Source organism: Topomyia yanbarensis, chromosome 2 (assembly GCF_030247195.1).
Source record: "Topomyia yanbarensis strain Yona2022 chromosome 2, ASM3024719v1, whole genome shotgun sequence".
NCBI lineage: Eukaryota > Metazoa > Arthropoda > Insecta > Diptera > Culicidae > Topomyia > Topomyia yanbarensis.
In genome coordinates, this window is record NC_080671.1 from 114,163,717 (window position 1) to 114,183,145 (window position 19,429).

General features: G+C 40.3%; 1 protein-coding gene across 12 annotated transcripts in view; it reads left to right on the plus strand.

Annotated features, from left to right (window-relative positions):
• LOC131679245 (dual 3',5'-cyclic-AMP and -GMP phosphodiesterase 11) overlaps window positions 1-19,429 on the plus strand; it is a 422,056-nt gene that overhangs the window by 272,787 nt on the left and 129,840 nt on the right. The window lies entirely within an intron of this gene.

Here is a 19,429-nt window from a genome sequence, read left to right on the forward strand (position 1 = left end):
GTCTATGTGTTGATATTTACTTGTGAATATTTTAGGGATCTCTCGCGAGCGTAGATGATCCGGAATTCCACGAATTTCTGCTTGCATGGACGTGTCGAAGAATAAAGTGGATTCAGGAGTATCTAGTATATTGACGTATGTGGGAACAGACCTAGCAGGCGTTATTTCTTGTGACATGTGATTGAAATACACTGTCATGAATCTGGTGAAGCTCAACAAGTCTTTCAAAATTTTCAATTACCAGTGGGTTCATAACCTCACATCGAATAAGTAAACGAGAGGAGAGATCCCAGAATCGGTCTTTTAAAGGAAGAACTCCCGCTAGTACTTCAAGACTCATCGTATGGGTCGACTGCATGCAACCTAGGGCAATTCGTAAACAACGATATTGTATCCGTTCCAGTTTAATAATGTGAGTGTTCGCAGCTGAACGGAAACAGATGCACCCATATTCCATTACTGAAAGTACTGTTGTTTGATACAATCTTATCATGTCACTTGGATGAGAACCCCACCATGATCCAGTTATTGTTCGGAGAAAATTTATCCTTTGTTGGCATTTCGTTATTAGATACCTAATGTGGCCTCCCCATGTGCCTTTAGAATCGAACCAAATTCCAAGGTATTTAAAAGTCAGAACTTGGGCTATCGTTCTACCAACCAACTGAAGCTGAAGCTGAGCCGGATCACGCTTCCTTGAGAAAACGACCAACTCTGTTTTCTCCGTAGAGAAATCGATGCCCAGTTTTAAAGCCCAAATTGATAAATTATCCAAGCTATCTTGCAATGGTTGTTGTAAATTTATAGCTTTTGGACCTGTGGCAGAAACCACCCCATCATCTGCAAGTTGTCTTAGAGTGCATGGGCTGACAATACAATTATCAATGGCTTAGAAAAGAGCCTTGTGGGAGGCCCATGTAACTTATTCTGAGTGTCGCCAAATCGCCAGATGAAAAATGCATGTGCTTTTCTGACAATAAATTGTATAAATAATTATTTAACATTGGTGAAAGACCACATTGATGTAGTTTCTCTGAGCGAACATCAATGGAAACAGAGTCGAATGCTCCTTTTATGTCTAAGAACACAGACGCCATTTGTTTTTTTTTTTGCGTAAGCGAGTTGGATTTCTGACGAAAGTAGCGCCAGGCAATCATTCGTTCCCTTTCCTCTCCGAAAACCAAGCTGGGTATCTGAGAGCAAACCGTTCGCCTCAACCCAATTGTCGAGACGTCGTAGGATAATTTTTTCCAACAATTTCCTGATGCAGGATAGCATTGCAATCGGTCGATACGAGTTATGATCGGAGGCTGGTTTTCCCGGTTTTGGAATGGCGATAACTCTCACTTGTCTCCAGTCACGCGGGACAATATTCTGCTCAAGAAACTTGTTGAATAAATTCAACAAGCGTCTTTTTGCTAGGTCAGGCAGATTCTTCACCAAGTTGAATTTAATTCTGTCTGGACCCGGAGCATTATTGTTGCATGAGAGGAGTGCAATTGAAAATTCCATCATTGTCAATGGCGAATCTATGAAATCGTTACTTGTGGGAGCATCGTGAATGATTTTCTGCGCAGGAGCAGAATCTGGACAAATTTTCTTGGCAAAAATAAATATCCAACGATTCGAAAAATCTTCGCTTTCATTAGTCATGTTTCGATTCCTCATTCTTCTGGCTGTGTTCCAAAGAGTACTCATTGATGTTTCTCTTGACAAGCCATCAACGAAGCGTCTCCAATAACTAGACTTGTTTAGCCTCATATGCATCAGAGCACTCTTTGTCCCACCAAGGATTAGGGGGCCGTCTATTTATTGTCATTCCAGGATTGCATTTCGTTTGGGCTTGTTCTGCTGCTTCAATAATTAAACCCGCTAGGAATTCATATTCTTCGGCAGGGGGTAGCTCTTCTGTCGAAGCAAGAGAAGTGGAAATTAATGTTTCGTATGTTTTCCAATCAATATTTCGTGTTAAGTCATAAGGAACATTGATTGAATTCGTAAGGCCTAATTCACTGTTAATTGAAACAACGATTGGCAAATGATCGCTACCGTGAGGATCAGGTACAACCTTCCACGTGCAATCTAACCGAAGTGATGTCGAGCACAGAGATAGATCTAATGCACTTGGACGTGCAGGAGGTCTGGGGATGCGTGTTGTTTCGCCAGTATTTAAAACTGTCATATTAAATTCGTCACAAACATTGTATATCAAAGAGGATCGATTATCATTGTAGAGGGAACCCCACAATACTCCGTGCGAGTTGAAGTCTCCCAGTATCAGACGCGGAGCAGCCATGGATTCCACTACCTCAAAAATTTGACGATGTCCAATTTGAACTTTGGGAGGTATATATATAGAAGCGATAGACATGTCTTTGCCTTTAATATTCGTTTGGACTGCTACAGCCTCAATGCCAGCAATCATGGGGATGGTAATTCTATAGAAAGAATAGCACTTTTTAATTCCTAGAAGCACTCCTCCATACGGGGTGTCTCGGTTTTGGCGAATAATGTTGAAATCATTTAAGTTGAAATTAATGTTTGAGGTAAGCCATGTTTCACATAGAGCAAAAGCATCGCATTTTAAATTATGCAGTAAAATTTTTAAGGAATCAATTTTTGGTATGATACTTCTGCAATTCCACTGTAAAACAGTGATGGAATCTTTCATTGGAGGAGGTGAATTACCCATTGAAAGATACAATCGCTGCAAGGATGGGCCATTGAGCAATCAGCTGCTCTAAAAATGTTCTAATTGTTGGGAGGAAAGTTGAAAGTATACTCTTTAGTGGTTCAGAAATATTGAATGCTTTAAAAATCCAATCAACAATTTCAGAAAATTTCAATAATCCTACCCCCGGCTGAGGCTCAGAGGAAGGCGAACTTTTATTATTTCCAGTAATGGTGTTCTGTTTGGATTGTATGTTCCCAAAACCGGGCGGAATTGATTTCGGTTTTGAATCGGAATTTTTCGGTTTTGGGCGCAGTTTATCTATTGGTGGAGAAATTTTAAGGCCCTTTCTTGGCAGCTTGGGAAAAGAAGACTGTTTTCTTTTTCTGGAATTTCCGGGTAACACAAATGATGTACCTTCGCACGCTCCGTCGGAGTCAGACTGTTCCGAAAATAGAGATGTGTAAGTGTTTTCTAAGAAGATGGGTTTAGGGGTAGCATTTTTCAACATTTCTGCATAGGAGCGCTTAGACCTCTCCTTCAAGGATCGTTTAATTTTATCCTCGCGCAATTTATAAATGGGGCATGCAGGGAGCTCATGCGAGTTTTCTCCGCACATTAAACATTTTTCTGAATTTTCATTGCATGTATCCTCTTGATGAGAACCCCCACATTTGCCACACCGTGCCTTATTGGAACAGTAAGTGGCTGTGTGGCCAAGCTGTTTACAATTAAGGCAATTCATTACGGAGCAAATGGGTCTACCTGTAACGCTTCCCCTCTCGTCGATTAGAATTGCCCGACGACACCAATACAATATATTTTTTCTGTGTGTACAGGCACGATCACTGTCGATTTCTGCCACCGCGGTAGGCAAATTCGTCTACCCGCGGTTTGCTGTCAAAACACCACTTGTCGAGGATGCCGTTGACCACGCCTCCGACGTATCAACTGTCGACTCACACTTAACAAACTGGTCTCTCTCTCCCACAAAAACGCATACAGCGTCTCGCACTTCGTCACTCTCTCGAGAACAAAACCTTCCAACTGGAGGCACAACCGTCTCGGCCGGTTGCAAAAACTGTTATGAAACTACGGTGTTTTGCCACAACTGTGGAAAATTTATTTGCAAATTGCATCCTCGCTTCAACGCAAAACTAACGTTGTGTAATAAATGTATATGTAATGACTGTAATTCTCATAAGTCGTTAAGTTGATGTTTTATGTGCCTCGGAGTATAACTATTCAACAAGAAATCTGAGTATCTGAGTCTGGGATACCCGAAACCGAGCGTTTGTCCGGATGTCTTCATATAGATTGCATTATTCATTGATCTTCGAGTTGAAGTTTTTTGATATGTCGCATGGATGTCTTGAAATATGATGGCGTTCCTCGTAGATCATCGAGTTAATGTTTTTTGATGTGCAGCATGCCACGATAATCAAAAAAAAAATGTCCTAAGAACCGTGTTCCAGAATCCCCGGAGCTGGTCATCAAGTGTCGGCATGTATCCACATGCCTTCATATATGATTGCATTCTATATAGATCTTCAAGTTGATGTTTTTTGATATGCCGCATGCCATGGTTATCATAAAAACAAAATAATTCCTGGGAACCGTGTTCCGGAGTTCCCGGAACGAACCTGTTCACGCCGAAGTGAACATAGTATCGGAAAATTATTTTGACCGCTAAAATCGACACCAGCTGACAGTGTGCCAAATCGAATAATTTCCCACCCGTGGCACAGATGAATTTCTTCTCCAATTTCGGTCAGCTGGCACACACGTAAAACGAAGGCAAGCTAATATCATTGCTGTTCAGCTGATTGCTGCTGGTCTTTCCAACAATGACTTTTGCAGTCCGGTGGTTTCTACGCAAATTCGTTGCCGTAGCAGCACCGACTGAAGAGGATCGCACACACTCGGGGCGATCATCATCTTTTACCCGTCAGCCCATACCATGCCTGTGGGACCGGACGAGTAGTACAAAGTTTATCGCCGATCAAGACAGTCCAGCAGAACTGACTGTGCGTCGCGCTCGCCGTGCATACGTTGCACTACCGCTTCCCCACAGACCGGGACATAGAAATATTAGAAGCAGTGAAATTTGAATGTAACATATGTAAATAGTGTAAATAAATGTTGTTATGTTATAAGCGACTTTCTGGTGTTGCGTGGACTGGAAAGGTCCGAAGAAGGCGGAAAAGAACGCCCTTTTGCTGGCCTGTGCGGGGCCAGCCAAGTTTATTTCGTTTCGGGTGCTGTTCGTCCGCCCTGTGTTTCACTGCTTTTCTCGGGCTTGAGTATCGGCCAGATCCCGGCGTAAACATGGTCCTTCGAGCCGGATAGACCCTCAAGTCCGCAGGATGGCGCTCCATTTACCGCAAGCCAAGCGGTCCGCTGCAAAACGCGCGCAACGATCGCGCTTTTGTTTTCGCGAGCGCCATCGCGATCAACCCGGTCTGTGGGAGAAAATGCAATGGAGACTGCACCCACTTTCCAATACTGCGAAGACGCGGATCGAGATTACTTTCGCTGCTGATTTGGAGAATCGGCGGCCAGCTGGACAGCTATGCAACAAATCTGCCAGCTGTAGGACGCGTTTTCCATCGCATCATCGACGGAAATGGGTGAGTGCAGTTCCATTCAAGTGTGTGAATAAATCAGTGCTTCTGGTAGTCTTTTTTCTTGCCGTTGACGAAGAAACACAATTCGCGAAAGTTACACACCGACCGCGCTGTAACAGTAGGTCCAAGCAGGACCGATTCGTGGCCACAACACGTCCCGCTTTCGCTGCGATTCTTCGGGACGAGCACCGTTGTGAGCCATTTACGTCATTATATATTAGTGAGCACCCTACGACGAAGACTACCAGCCCGATTCACACTCGAAACCAGCCATATTGTGGCATCAGATGCCAAATCCCACGTCATCAATTCGCGGCAAACCGACGGCCGCTTCATCTAGTGCAGCACAGAACGACGTTCTTCGTATGTGTCGCCAACAGACACTCGAAACGGCGCGTGATCGTGTTTTCCCTACATAAGCCTGCACTAGATTTGCTCTACCGGCATTAGAGCTGTATCGTACCCCGTACACGCACACTAGGCACATTAAGGATCTCTGGTGGCCAAAATGCGCACAACGTCAACCCGCACACACGCACGATTCGTACTTCCTGGAAGCAATTGGCTTCACTTTTCCCGTCAAAGACGACCGAAGGACGATTCTCACACACACACAACCACACACGGATGTCGAGTCACTTTCCGACCTGGGAAGCAACCAAGTGCTTCATATTTCACCGTTGGTGTTTTCTGGTCCCACCAAAGGGCGATTTGGTGGAATTATGATTGCGTATTCGCCAGAAATCATGCAACCGGAAGGTGACATTCGCCAAATTCTTCACGTCATCCGTCAGCTTACCCGATACTGGATCAACTTTCCGTGGGATTCTGTTCCTCAACGCACTCCTTGTGGTTGGACCGGAGGAATCCATCTTTTTGCGTGTAATCCGTCCACGGATGTACGGATTGCACCACAAAGTTGATCACATCGCATCACTACACGCAGTAAGATACGACGAAGCCGTTTTGTCACCACCATCAACGAAGCCATAGCAGCAAACACACCCGCCGGACGAGATCCCGGCCCTCACTCAGGGCATAGAGTCGCCAGACGAGATCCTGGCCCAAGCTCGGGGGAATCGAGCAGTTCCTGAAGCATCTGTAAAGAGCACAAGCCTCGCCGGGCGGGTTCTCGGAACCCCCCGGCTGTGACTTGACAATAGTTAAGTACCCTTTTTTCGCTCAACAGCAACGATGTTTGCGTACAGATTTCTTATATTTCAGTATTCATCGTGATCGTTACCCACCGCACTATAGTCTGTACGCACATCTATCCGGACAGAATTTCGGACCGTTTTATCATGATCGTAGGTGCACTCATCGCTACATCAACGAAGCTCTACGATCACCAATCCGACAGAATATCGGACTACACCGTCTATGAGCATCATCCCGACAGAATATCGGTATGAAATCACTTACCATCACCACGAACGTTTGTGACGTCACGGGATCACCACTCCAGTAGCAGACTGGACCGCACAGATGTTTTCTGTGATCGCCGTCGACGAGTCACCATCACCTAGCAACACTATCTCCGGACAGTTTCCGGCCCGTACTACGTCATCGCAAGAAAAAGACTATACGATCGTCATCACAGCTACACCGCTACTCCATACCAACTAGCGGAATCGTCAACACTACCAACTCTATCGTAGTTCGGCCCATCTCACTGGCCTAAACAACTACTGATTGAATTTCCTTGATAATTCAAGGCGGGGAGAATGTTCACGCCGAAGTGAACATAGTATCGGAAAATTATTTTGACCGCTAAAATCGACACCAGCTGACAGTGTGCCAAATCGAATAATTTCCCACCCGTGGCACAGATGAATTTCTTCTCCAATTTCGGTCAGCTGGCACACACGTAAAACGAAGGCAAGCTAATATCATTGCTGTTCAGCTGATTGCTGCTGGTCTTTCCAACAATGACTTTTGCAGTCCGGTGGTTTCTACGCAAATTCGTTGCCGTAGCAGCACCGACTGAAGAGGATCGCACACACTCGGGGCGATCATCATCTTTTACCCGTCAGCCCATACCATGCCTGTGGGACCGGACGAGTAGTACAAAGTTTATCGCCGATCAAGACAGTCCAGCAGAACTGACTGTGCGTCGCGCTCGCCGTGCATACGTTGCACTACCGCTTCCCCACAGACCGGGACATAGAAATATTAGAAGCAGTGAAATTTGAATGTAACATATGTAAATAGTGTAAATAAATGTTGTTATGTTATAAGCGACTTTCTGGTGTTGCGTGGACTGGAAAGGTCCGAAGAAGGCGGAAAAGAACGCCCTTTTGCTGGCCTGTGCGGGGCCAGCCAAGTTTATTTCGTTTCGGGTGCTGTTCGTCCGCCCTGTGTTTCACTGCTTTTCTCGGGCTTGAGTATCGGCCAGATCCCGGCGTAAACAGTCCTTCGAGCCGGATATGAACCAGCGACCTGATGATCAGATCCGGTTCGAAGGACCATGTTTACGCCGGGATCTGGCCGATACTCAAGCCCGAGAAAAGCAGTGAAACACAGGGCGGACGAACAGCACCCGAAACGAAATAAACTTGGCTGGCCCCGCACAGGCCAGCAAAAGGGCGTTCTTTTCCGCCTTCTTCGGACCTTTCCAGTCCACGCAACACCAGAAAGTCGCTTATAACATAACAACATTTATTTACACTATTTACATATGTTACATTCAAATTTCACTGCTTCTAATATTTCTATGTCCCGGTCTGTGGGGAAGCGGTAGTGCAACGTATGCACGGCGAGCGCGACGCACAGTCAGTTCTGCTGGACTGTCTTGATCGGCGATAAACTTTGTACTACTCGTCCGGTCCCACAGGCATGGTATGGGCTGACGGGTAAAAGATGATGATCGCCCCGAGTGTGTGCGATCCTCTTCAGTCGGTGCTGCTACGGCAACGAATTTGCGTAGAAACCACCGGACTGCAAAAGTCATTGTTGGAAAGACCAGCAGCAATCAGCTGAACAGCAATGATATTAGCTTGCCTTCGTTTTACGTGTGTGCCAGCTGACCGAAATTGGAGAAGAAATTCATCTGTGCCACGGGTGGGAAATTATTCGATTTGGCACACTGTCAGCTGGTGTCGATTTTAGCGGTCAAAATAATTTTCCGATACTATGTTCACTTCGGCGTGAACAGAACCCTCAAGTGTCCCCATGTGTCCGGATGTCTTCAAATATGGAAGCGTTCCTCGTAGATCATCGAGTTGATACTTTTTGCTGTGCCGCATGCCATGATTTTCATAAAAAACAAAATTCTTCCAGGGAACTGTGTTCCGGAATTCCCGGAACGGGCCTTCGAGTGTCCTCATGTGTCCGGATGTCTTCAAATATGGAAGCATTCCTCGTAGATCATCGAGTTGATACTTTTTGCTGCAAAGTATGGTATGATTCTCAAAAAAATGTCCATAGAACCGTGTTCCGGAATCCCCGGAACTGGTCATCGAGCGTCCGCATGTGTCCGGATACCTTCATATATGATCGTATTCTTCATAGATCTTCGGGTTGATGTTTTTTGATATGCCGCATGACAGGATTACTCAAAAAATAATTGTTTGGTCCTGGGAACAGAATGCCGGAATTCCCGGAACTGGTCAGAAAGTGGTAAATCTATATTAAAACTTTATTGAATGAATTGCTTACTGTACTAAGTCGACGATCTGACATGATTTATTGGAATAAATTAGTGTTACTGATATAACTGAGGCATTTTCAAAATAAACCCATGATTGGCCACTTTGGGGAACCCCTCCCAGGAACTGACCAATTCGTATTAGTCACATATGAAGTGCTATTATTGTGTATGATGGTCATTCCTAATAAATTCTTATCAAAAACCGTGGAATTCTAGCGTTATTTTGAAAATATTTAGGAAGAACTGAAAATGGCCAAATGTTGGTACCCCACTGCAATCTGCATTTATTCCGGGGTCATAACTCCAAATGCAATTTGTAAAGCATTTTTGAAAATTGGAATAATTTCTGGTTCCTTTGAAAAAATCTGCATCAAAATCGATTCAACAGAAAAAAAGTTATGGCCAATTGAACGTCGATTTTGGTGTATCGAAGAGGGCTTGGTAGTTTGAAGGTTAAACAGTCAAAATCGTTACGACAGTCGAATTTAGTCTGCAGAAATTGATTTGTAATCGCATATTACATGCATGTAAGTGTTTTCTAAGAAGATGATTTAAATACGACATTTAATTCAGAATCGCATTGATGTACTAATTAAATCGTGTTGGATCGGAGTTGTTCGTAGAGCACTGACAAGCTATATACGTATAGCTACAAATATTTAATTTATTAAAAATCGTATTTATTTTACATTTTACGTATCGTATTTTACTATTTAGTCGTATTTTACTTCGATCAATGTCGGATTAATAACTTCATAATGTCGTTCCAATGTATGGGAATAGTCAATTAGCGACATAAACGTATGTACGATTTCGATATTTATCACAATAACTTTAAAAAGTTAGATGCGACTTAATATATCACAACATATAAGCAAAACGATTTCGCGAAATTACTTACGACTTATCTCATATCTTTGAAATGAGAATGCTGTATATATGGCGAATGTTTATCGGAATAGAGTTTCTCTACTTGAAGATAAGACAGGATTACGAAATATTGTCACCCTTGTAATGATTAAAAAAGTTCTGTGTAGTAAGTCCTGTTCTACAATCCAAATGTCACAAGTTCGAATCGCATCTTAAAAAGAGAAGATCTCTATGAGTTGGGTTTTTGACAATCGGTTCACAAACCAACATTCGTTTTTTCTCCCCAAACCCCGCTTTTTTACGTATTTTGTTATACTGGAGATGATTGCTGTGCCCTATTATTGTATTATAAAAACTTCCTTCCTTACCGACGAATCATAGTTAATCGTATATAGTGTTCCGGGTTCGTGGACTTTTTATGGATATCGTAAATAATCTGAAATTGTTTCGCATTTCCAATCCTAAATATTTTCTCTAGAATCGCATTCATACTAGAAATTATCGTGCTTAACGTATATATATATTGTTGTCAGAAATCGTCAATTTCAATAGCTATGTACGTATATCGCCTCCAGTTTAGTACGTATATACCAATTTTGTGCATTTTGTGCATTTTGTGCGACTTTTTTAGTAGGATATAAATACGTATTATTCAGTTGCAACTTGGATATACCATCAAAAAGGCTGGCTGGGACATGCATTGATATCTAGTTTACTCAAAACGTCAATGTAAAAAGCCAAAGATATATTTCATGCATTTCGTATAATAGTCTAATCCTTTGATCGTGTAGTTCATGTACACAGATTTTTTTTTCGAAACTCAGTTTAGTACAACATTGCTGAACTTATTTTCGACTAAATGGCGAAGAAAGTGATAAATTCCTTGCAATATAATAAAAGATATAAACGTCCCAAATTCTACACAACTTTTTTTCTGAATTTGTAATTATTAATCAGTTATAAATAAATTAATATTTGGGAATTAATTATTTATATTAAATAACTATTTAATAATTTTTAACTTTAACTTTAACTTTAACTTTACCACTGCGACCACTATTCAGGTTATCTTTTGTGGTTGCCTCTGTTTGCTCTACATGTTACAATTTGCCCGAGTCCAATGTTGTTAGAAGGAAGTTGTTTGTTTGCCAATATGTGTCTTCCTAACGGGTAGTACATTATACCTATAATATTATTATTATAGTAGTATTATTAAACCTTTTGTGATAAAATTTATAGTCACCAAAAATTCAGACTATTTAATAATACTAATACTAGTATTTTTGAAACTATTTTAAGAAGGAATATCCTGTTTTTATTATATTAAATATTAAATTATTCATTAAAAATTAATATATAGGGAGACCCGGAGCTATTAAGAACGTGGGTGTAATTCAGACCTCCATTTCTTGGAAAATTCTAAGACTTGCTGGCTGTCCTATATATTCATGGAAGTGCCATTCAGAAACATTAATTTTGACAGATAAATCGCATTCTGCAATTATTTGGAAAGGAGATACAACGTGTTTCGTTTTTTAGCCATCCTCCACACAAAAATCATTATAATGGTAAAACCGTGATTAAAGCAAACAATAAAGGTGAAAAAATAACAGGTAAGTGTTTTGGAAAGCTTGAGGATCCTATTTTATGGAATGATTTTTGTTTGGGTGAAAACACAAATGTTTTCAATACGCTCACGACTTTTGTGCGAACTCCATAACTTTTCCAAAGACGTTAGCTCATTTCGTTCAGTTGAGAAAGAATTTAGTTGAAAAATCTCACTTATAGGAGGATTAATCACGAAAATTATAGCAGCAGACCTTGCAATTTTTGATAAGTAGTCTGAAAACACTACTGACGTAAACTCAGCCGTGTCCACGGTAACAACCAATCACCATTTAAAATTCATTATTTTTCAAAAAATGCAAAATAATTCAGAAAATACACACGATAAGCCGTTGTTGTAATATAGAAAGTTGTCTATTTTGATAATTCAAATTTTTTACGGAACATACCGGACTTGTCAGAATGATATTTACAAGTTATAGTAATGATTTGGATTTAAAGGGATGATCCACTAACAACCAGCAATAATGTTGATGATGTTAAAGATGAAGATTTTGTGTCTTCAGCAAAGTTGTTGGCAAAAGCTTGCTCTATAACTTTGCCGAAGACATCATTTTAATATATGTACTTGCAAGAAAGTTGGTATATATATATCTCACTTTTAGGAAGATTAATTATCAAAATAATAACACCATATGAAAGGGACTCCGAAGACATCATTGCCCCCAAAACTAACGATTTAGGCGTAATTAATAGATCGCATGATTTTGGCGAAAAAACCCACTATGCACAGCAAAGAAAATACATGATGTACCAATCGACAGCTGTGACTACCCAGATTATTTTTATCAACACATTTTTTTTGCATCTTCAGGATTTTCTCCAATAAAAATTTCATAGGTAAACATTGTAAAAAATTAAAAAAATTGATGGTCTGGATTGCCCCGTAGGGAGGTCCGAATTAACCACCCCCCCCCCCCCCCCCCCCATTGTAAAAGCATGGAAAAACGTAGAGTTTTGCTAATCGTTCACTAGCCTGCCATGGAGCGGTGCAAATTAAATTGAACCTTTGGCCGATAAATACTTTCAAATCTATCCACCTAAAACGGCGATTGGCTTAGGTATAGGGTTCCCCTATGTAAGGTATGTCGTTAGTTAGTCGTCATAAAATTCCCATTGGTATACAAAGTAAAGGTTTCGGCGGTGTCACTTATTCAATGCTATAGAAAATGTATGAACCCTGAACGGAAGAAATTCATAAGTTTATTTATTTCATGTGAAATATTCACACATCGTCTGCACTATGAAATATTCTGTCAGCAGAAAAACTACAGCAAAAGAATACACACACCAAAAGATCAGTTTTGGATGGTTGCCCATTCGGAAGTCCTTCGGCGTATCAGTGCCCGCGTGTATTGCATAATTCACAAGGACACGCACTGGCGACAGGAAGCTGCACCAAAATCACCAACAAAATTTCAATTTAACATTATTTCACTAGTCAGTCGCATTTATTTGTCGGATCTTTTTTTGCTGGTAAAATTGCAGCGGAATCAGTGGAGTGAACAAATGGAGATGATACTTTTCAGTTTCGGAGAAAGCACAGTCTACTGGCTGCCAAACTAAAGTAATGTAAAATTCATCGCTTTTAGTTGCTATAGTGACTATTGTTGGGCGTCTACTGGAGTTTTTTTTTCTATTCGGTGAGGTTTGGTTTCGATTTTCAGTTCGTAATATAATGACTCTCTTGGCTATGATTTAATTTTAATTTGTTTCTGTCACGTTACCCGACCAGAATGTAATATTTAAATTGTAATGGAATGCAGTTTTTATAGCACTGTGTTATAAATCCCGTCTTTTTTAAGAAGATTAATAGTAGTTAAAATAATAGAAAATTGTAATAAGTATCAACTAGAGATAAAGTTTTCATTGAGTTTTGTTAGGGTATCTAGATCGAGTATTTTTGGGTAATTGTTGTTTTGATTTTTAATTTTAGAGATGTCTAATATTTTTTTCTTAAATGTGTTCAATTCTTTTAGAAACCAATGTTATTTCTAGAATATAAAATAATAATATTGGAGATCTCCAATTAGGGGGTAAAAATCACTTAATTTTTATGTAAATTTGGTTACAGGAATACTTAGGAGTACTTTAATACTCTGCTATGTTTCTCTGATGCTTAAACGTTATAAAACTAATATTATATTGATTTGTAAACTGGTTTCTTCCTCATCCTGATGAGATGTCAGTTACAATCTGTAATCTGTTTACGAACGGCCTGATGCTGTTTGCAATCCAAAGTGACAGTCGGAAATGATTGTTGGTTTGATGAGACCGCATTGTTTCTCATTTTATTTGTAATATTGTGTAAGCTGCGTCAAAAATTTTCATAAAGTGTCAGGTCGTGTCGTTGGTTGAGCCACCATTTCTTCCACATGTACAACTGCACACATATCAGTCTAACTCTAAGTAGTGAGGACATCAAAGCGAATGGGAATAGATACTGTTAAGCGCTTGTACACTGCATAGGGTAATTTTGCCGGGAATCTGTTTCCTGTGAAACGGGACACCGAAGGAAAAATTCGTGGGAACTGGACACACATACAGAGTTCAAAAATCACCAAATCGCGATGCACAACAGAATACCGTGGGGAAATCACGTGGACTGAAACTTTATACTTAGCTGTTGACGAAACCGCATTTAAAACTTGTTGGTAGTATTCAACGGTGAAAATAGATCGAAATAGTGAGTTAAGCGAAAGCAAATATGTGAAAAATCCCCCAGAGGCAGGATTCGAGCCTGCAACCCTTGGGACTTCGGGCCAATGCACAAACGCTTATGCTATCGCTGGGTTATGATAACGCCCAGAAAGAACACGTGATTATCGCATTGGCGACAGTGATCGTACTCTGCCTCTAAAGCGAGATCATTTGAAGTTGGAACATATATAAGTTTGCCTAAAAATATATATATATGATTTGCCTAGCAATTTGCTCGTCTGATCCACCTAAATCTACTTCGTCAAAGTCTTGTATTGCTTGGCTCGATAGGATATCCGTACTAGACATGTCACAAATGTATACAGTTAATATCGCAATCCAACCTTAGATTTGCTGTTTGTCAACGAGAAAGCTTAAAAAACTGTTATGTCCCTGAAGCAGACGAATCGCTGGACAAAATCGACTCACATCACATCTACTCTCGCAGTGACACAGGCCTGTCCTCAGCGGTTTTTTTTTTCGATGGGATCTTTGAAGTCCGAAGGTTTAATATTTCAAAAGCCGATATTCTCAGTCTTAACAACTCACTACAAAATATCGACTGGTAGACCCTGTTGAATCACGCAATAGATGTGACGTAGTTGTAGATAGCTTTATACTCACCTTAACAGATTTGTTTAGGGTACATGTTCCGGCACCTAGTTCTCGCAATAAACCGCCCTGGTCAAATCGAGAGCTCAAACATCGCAAAGCAGCAGCACTCCGACATTATACAAGTCGACGAAACCCATTCACAATGCAGGAGTTTATTAACCGTTGTGTGTCCGACGCGGTACCCGGGTACCTTTTTAAGTTTCAATTAATTAAATTCCTATGTTTTATCCATAGCTGGAAATTGAAATTTTGTGACATCTTAGAACTTCACTAAGTCAAGCTTTTGGGTTAATAATATTGTTAATATAGTAAGGGTGGGAGTGAGGAGGGGCACCTGATTTTTTTTACTACGTAACAGGCCGACGTGGGTACCCGGGTACCTACAAAACTAAAATGCCCATAACTAAGGTAATATCCAACCGATTTCTTTACTTTTGGCCATTTTGGATTCAGGAACTCATCCACTTTTGGAGTTGGTAAAAATGAATCGGGTTACTTCATTCGGTTCCCGGGAATCCGGGTTTCCATAAGCAGGTTCCAGTGCTGGGGTACTATTTGCAAACTTCAATGGAATACTAGCAATATGGGTATCAAAATTCTTGGAATTGCATCAGTAGGCTGTATCTCGTGGTTTTGGAACCATTTGGTGATTTGACCCCGGAACGGACATTCCGGAGCAGGTTCCCGTGGGGCCGTGAGTGGTCATTCCATTCCAATTCCATTTTTCAAATTGCCATAGGGTCCCGTAACAATAAAAACAGACTTCCGAGACAATTTGAAGAGCTTTGATACTCATATTGCTAGGATATTATTAAAATTTACAAATCATATCCTAGTACTGGAATATCACTCCGGAAAATCCGGATTACCAAAAACCAGAATGATTATTCCTGTTCTATTGTACAGAATCCAAAAAGTAGACGAGTTCCTGAATCCAAAACATCTAAAAGTGTCCAAATCGGTTAAAGAAAGCCATAGTTATGATCATTTCAATTTGTGGGTACCCGGGTACCCTCGTTGGCCTGTTAAAGGTGTTTTTCAATCTAATTTTAAACGGAATTCAAAACGCTTTTGGTCTTTTGTAAATGGAAAGCGCAAGGAGAATGGACATCCTTCCAGTATATTTCTGGCAGATAATTCTGAAAACATCCTTCGTAGAATCTGCGATTTGTTTGCGAATCATTTTTAAAAAGTATTTACTACCCAACTAAAATTGAATGCGATCTTTGCGATGTTCCCTGTGATGTGTTGAACATAAGTAACATTAGTTTGTCCGATGAAGATATTCTTGCTGCCATTGGTAAATTGAAATTATCAACAACAGCTGGACCAGATGGGATTTACCTATAATGCTATAACCCTGATGAAATGTACCAGCACATTTTCGAATTTCTATTAAGAAATGTCCTGTTTAGAGCGACTAAAACTTACATATCATCTGAACAAAATGGCTTCTTCCCAGCTACATCCAACACCATGAATTTAGCTCAGTTCACCTCGCACTGTGTTAAACATATAGAATTTGGAGCACAAGTAGATGCTATCTGCACGGATCTTAAAGCGGCATTTGATCGCGTCATATAGCTTCATCAACACGTCGGGAGTCCTTCAGGGAAGCGATCTCGGACCCTTACTTTTTTCCTTGTACTTCAAAGACGTTTGCTTTATCTTACCGCCGGAATGCAAACTGAGCTCCGCTGACGATTTTAAACTATTTCATACGTTTCATAGAAAACTGTGTCGCACTCCAGCGACACTTAGATACTATCTATTAGTGGTGTACTCGTAGGGAGGAACGATCATTGCGGTAGATGGTGAATCGAGTTGATTTGATCGTTCAACCATGTTTTCTCGTCATATTCTACATTCGTGGCGGCAACGAGCAGCTCATCGATTTTCGCACGGAGTCCTCTCACGTTCTGGTAATATATTCGAAGTTGATCACACATATTATCATCTGACGATAGCATACGTGTACGCTGAAGGTGATTGATAGTAATGGTCGTATCCAACTGCGAAGAAGATAAATTTTCCAACTTCGAAAGAACGTATCACTATTTTTATCGGAGTAAACTGAAATTTAACTGCCATGTTTTTCGGGTCCACTGTTTACATCTTCCCATAAGCAAAATCTTGATCAAGTCTCTCAACATTAGTTCTTACATTCAATGTCGTGCTAATTTTATAAATAACTTTTCCATTATTCCGATTAATGTATAATAATGTCAATACTTTATATGGATTAACATGGTGTATGCGTTTTATAAAAAAAAACATTACTCTAGTAAATATGTCAATACAAAGTTTGTTAAAAAAAATACTACATATAACGCAAATTGAAATTACGGAATATTGTCTATGAGGAAAGGATGTTTCACTCCAAATTTTGACAATTAGGTGATGGGATCGAACAAAGCATAAAAACATTTTTTAAACGTTTAAGAACCAAATAGAACTCATTGTTGGTAATTCTTGAATCTCGCGCTTGGTGACGTTTCCACATGTTCCCCTATATTATTTATTTGTATAAAATAAATAATCATTACACGGCACCGTTAAGCTCACGTAATAAGCAGTGTCATATAAATGACATACTTTAAAAAACCTACAGCCTTAAAGACTTTCAAGTGTAGAAAAACAGACGATTCGAAACACCCTTCTGATATTGTATTTATTCATTATTTTGAAACAATCAGCTATCATTTATTGCTTTGGCGAAATGACTGCGTTGTTTTGTCAAAGTAAAGTAATCACTTTCTTTTGCAGTTAAGACAGTTCATCGTACAATCAGTAAGTGAAACCTCGATTCTTGTGTATTTATATAATGAACAGTTCCTGTGCTGTTCCAGAATAAGACTTTTAACAAAACGTAAACAATTCTGGTTAATACTTACTTCAAATGGACACTAACAAAACAGAAAAATTTGCTTATGGACCCTTTTCTTGATGAAAAAGACTATACTCCAAAAGGGCCCACAGCATTCCTACACAGAGAAAGGGATCTAAATAAACGACACATATTCATGTGCTGTAAATAAAGGGGTTCTCCCGCATGAACTATGAGCTTACGTCTCTCCGAAAAGGAGATATGGAAGAGAGCTCAAAACTAGTGTAATGTTTCAAAAGGGTCCAAAACATTTATCAGCAAAAATGTTTAAAATACAATTTCGTTAATTAATCCGGTTTATTATTCGCAAAATATGATTGATTTAACACGACATTACGTTATTTGATCTTTATATCAAGCTTCTGTTCATAAATTGGAATATAATATACGAGCTATTTTTGCACCCGGCATTTTCTCAACATCAGCCTTTTGTATTTAGTGCCATATGAGATGTTGACGTCGAAATGTTTTAATATATCGTGACGTACGAACTCAGGACTTTTAATATAGAACTTTAGGTACACTTTAATTGATAAATAGTATATCACATCACATTAGAGCTTAGCTAAGTTGCTTGCCCTACATCGCGATGCATCGGTAGGATTTTCTATTCGGAAAAATAATGTCTTCTCTGCACACCATTCCTCTATGCGCGCCAAAAGAAAAGCACCGTAATTCGTGGACCGTGTGCTATCTTGTTCCTTTCACACACAGCAGGAATCGACTTTCATTAGGACGTCAATCTTACTGTGTACGTTTGCCACGACAGAACACACACACGGAAAACCGAATCGCCTTCAGCTGGGAGCGAAGCCAAGCGATTCGTTATGCCAGATTAGTGTGTGATATATTGATGGGGTGATAGCCACGCATTTCCTAGCGGAAATAACCGGGACATTCGGGAGTCTTAATCGTGATCATTTCCAGGACGGTCACCGACCAAAGAACTGGTAATCCACCTCAACATACACCGATAAGCTGTCGAATAAAAATGGCAGCTGCTGTACTATTCGTGTTCGTTTTTTTTCGGGCAAAATCTTTAACTTTTACGTTCACTGTTCGATATATGTAGCAAACGTGTGGGCGGATTTTTTTTGAGCTTTTTGATGCGGAACGCAGTCATTACCATTCACGTTCAGCCTCTGTTTACTCACAGCCACAGCTGAAATAAGGATATCGTGGCTTGAATGCGTAATGACTGAAATAATTCATAAATCACAGTTCATCGTAAAAACCAATTGATTATATATGGCAAAAGGGTGTTTTTTTTTGGTTTGATAATAGGATTCTCGTCGTTCAACCAGTCAGGAAACAGATTGTTGGAATTCTGAATGAATGGAATTGGTTGGGTGGCAGACGATGGATGGAATGTTGGTGGTGGGAGTTAGGAGGCATGGAAAAGGGCAACCATACTCACAATTTCAACCGATTGAATGATTTAACCGATGTTCTATCAACATAAGGATATTGTTGAAACCGAAAAAATATATATAATTGAGTATATAACCACTTGTTTATATCATCGTTCAAATAAATTAATCTGAATATTTCGGCTTTATTATCCTTTAAAAAATCACGTGAAACACCACTAGGCTGTTGTCCGAACAGCTTTGCCATCTATAGAAGTTGTCCTTCAATGTCAAATTCTTTCGTCGTGCTACCTAGATAAGCTGTGTAGTGCCTTGGTTAAAATTGTTTAAGGGGTTTAAATTATAATCAATCGCGAACGGAGCCTGGGTAGTGCAGGGCAAGCTCTCCAGTATGCTGCATTACGTAGCGAACGG